The following is a 3,405-nucleotide window of genomic DNA, read 5'->3' as shown; positions in this document are numbered from 1 at the left end:
TGCAATGAGCCATGATCCCACCACTGCACACCAGCCTGTGGCACAGAGCAAGACCCTGTCCCAAATTAAAAAAAACAAGTAACAAAGAAAAAGAAAAAAGTTCCTAACCACAGGACAGTGCAAAGATTTGTCATCCTCTGTCTTCGTCACATACCAGAGAAGCATCATGCTTTCCTGATAACACCAAATTGGATTTGATTGTTCAGGAAAACAGTAAACATGACAAAGTAAGCAAAATGGGATGAGAGCTCAAGAAGGCCTCAATTCATTCATCAAATCTTCAATGTATTCATCACTAAACTCATCAATACCTGATGTTGTCTGGAGTAAAATTTCAGATTTTTTGTTTTTGCGTATAAATTCAAACCAACGAAGAGTTATTGCTATGGCTAAATTGTGATGACCATAGTTTTGCAATTTCCCATTCTTTTCTATTGTACTGAAAATTGGTCTTTCAAGGCCCTATGTGACAACTGCAACCTGGATAATCTTTGAGATTAAATATTTGTCAAACAACTCTACAATTCTTCGTTGCCAGGCTTGTGCCCATCACAGCGCCAGAGTCAACACTCAATCAATAATTGTTGAATGAATAAATTCATTCACTTACTTGCTCATTAATATCTCAGTATTGTAATTAGGGAATGTGTTCAGTACAATGTTTTCAAATTAATTAAATTTTTATGCACCTAAATTTTAAAATTCTCCTCTTCTTTTCCTAGAACTTTTTCTGAAAGATGCCTTGGGCTTCCTGTCTGCTTAAGCAAATTACTCATCATTTGTGAAACCATAATTTATCCTTCCCCTCCCCACTCCAACCCCCTCTATCTTTTTCTAAATTGTTGCTACTACTTGCAACAAGGGAGAAATGCCTGGTAGGCCCTCCCCATCTAATGTCAACCATCTCTTTCCCAAACACTCAATCACTGCTATTGCAGACAATTTGTTTGCCTTTTTAACTTCAATAATTGCAATCACTCTAGATGCATAGAACTTTAAGCGCTGTAGTTTCCAGATAACCTAAAAGTTATTGGATGAGGCACAGTGGCTCATGTCTGTAATCCCAGCACTTTGGGAGCCTGAGGCAGGAGATCACTTGAAAACATGAATTCAAGACCAGCCTGGACAACTTAGCAAGGCTCCATCTGTACAAAAAAATGAAAAATTAGTTGGGCGAGGTAGCATGCACCTGTAGCCCTAGTTACTTGAGAGGCTGAGGTGGGAGGATCACTTGAGTCCAGGACTTTGATGGTGCATTGAGGTATGATCGTGCCACTGCACTCCAGCCTGGGTGACAGAGCAAAAATCTTGTCTCTAAAAAAATAAAAAATATATATAAAAATAAAAGGTCTTGTGGCATGTGTGTTTGTGAGTTTCTCAGGTAAAACATGGCTAAAAGCATACAGAGTAAGTGGAGAAGAAAGATGCAGGCTGAAAAGAGAAAAAAGAATGTCCCAGAGGAGCTTAGCAGGCTTAAAAATATTCTCCAAGTAGACAATGATGTCTTAATGAAAGACATTCAAGATAGCAACTGTGGTGGTGCCCATTGACATGGGCTGGGTGCAGTGGTTCAGGCCCGTAATCCCAGCAGTTTAGGAGGCCAAGGTGGGAGGATTACTTGAGACCGGGAGTTGGAGACCAGCCTGGGCAACATGGCAAGACCCTGTCTCTACAAAAAGTTAAGAGAATTAACGGGGTGTGGTGGTGCGCTCCTGTAGTCCCAGTTACCAGAAGTCTGAAGAAGGAGGATCACCTGAGCCCAGGAGTTCAAGGCTGCAGTGAACAATGATGGCGCCACTGCACTCCAGCCTGAGTGATCCTGTCTCAGAAAGAAAGAAAGAGAGAGGAGAAAAGAAAAGAAAGAAAGAAAATGCAATGTCAGATAAAAGATGAAAAAGATGACATGAAAATGGAAACTGAGATTAAGAGAAACAAAAAGACTTCTAGACCAGAATGGATAGTACCCAATATGGATTAACCAAAGGCAAAGCAAGATAAAAGAAAGGGGAAAAGCAAACCAAATGCAGTGAAGGCAGAGAAGGGTTTGGTCTGGTAGACCCTTAAAAATTTGGGGCTGGGGCCGGGCGCCATAGCTCTTGCCTGTAATCACAACATTTTGGGAGGCCTAGACAGGCAGATTGCTTCAAGCTCAGGAGTTAGACACCAGCCTGGGCAACATGGTGAAACCCCATCTCTACAAAAAATTACAAAAGAAATTAGCCAGTCTTGGTGATGCGCACCTGTAGTCCCAGCTAGTTGGGAGGCTGAGGCAGAAGAATCGATTGAACCCAGGAGGTTGCAGTGAGTTGAGATCGTGCCACTACACTCCAGCCTGGGTGACAGAGCAAGATCCTATTCTAAAACAAATAAACAAAAATTTGGAAAATGCCACGAGACAGATGATTGAGTAGAATGTATACAAATGCATACTTTGATTTCAGCTCCTACCAAATGAAAACTATTTCTTTTCATATTTTAACTTGGCCTTTTTTATTGAATTCAAACCCAACGTAACTCCTCAGGTTTGTTTTGGGAACTTGAACAAAATATTTTCTTTGGTGCATGAAAACCACACTGATATTTTAATTGGATGCTACTCAATATTCAGGTATCAAGCATCAAAATTCTGTCAAGTATTAATTGTTGTAATTGTCCTTGTAACTAAGTAATTATAGTCAGGAAAAATAAAACAATGATGTACTGACAAATTTTCTTAACTCAGATTTAAAGAAAGCTGTTATGTAAGCATATCAGTAATTTTTTAAAAGCATAAAAGTTATAAAAATATAACATTTTGGGAGGCCAAGGCAGACGGATAACTTGAGGTTAGGAGTTCAAGACCAACCTGCCCAACATGATGAAACCCTGTCTCTACTAAAAATACAAAAAGTAGCCAGGCATGGTGGTGCATGCCTATAATCCCAGCTACTCAGGAGACTGAGGCAGGAGAATCACTTGAACCCAGGAGGTGGAGGTTGCAGTGAGCTGAGATCGCGCCACTGCAATCCAGTCTGGGGGATGGGACGAAACTCTGTCTCAAAAATAATAATAATAATAATAATAATAACAACAACAACAACATAACATTAGTGGATCTTATAAACAATGCTTGTGTGGAGTTTTGATTCTGTATAATTCAGAATAAAAAATAAATTTAAAAAATACATTAAAAGTTGCTGCGTTTTATTTTTTGATTTTTCTTTCATCAGAGAGTTTTTTTTAGCTTGGGAGGATTTACTTTTTCAGACTGACAAAAATATCTTGTGCTTGCATGTTAATCCCAATTATCATGAATATTATGTTAATTTGAGTGTGTGGGAAAATTCCATTTTTAGCCACAAATTTTCCTATTGGGTAAGCTCATTGTGTCTGTCCTTAGGAGCAAGATCTTTTAGGATGTCATGC

This window comes from Mandrillus leucophaeus, unplaced genomic scaffold (assembly GCF_000951045.1).
Source record: "Mandrillus leucophaeus isolate KB7577 unplaced genomic scaffold, Mleu.le_1.0 Scaffold803, whole genome shotgun sequence".
Taxonomy (NCBI): Eukaryota; Metazoa; Chordata; class Mammalia; order Primates; family Cercopithecidae; genus Mandrillus; species Mandrillus leucophaeus.
Note: the sequence above shows the minus strand (reverse complement) of the source record.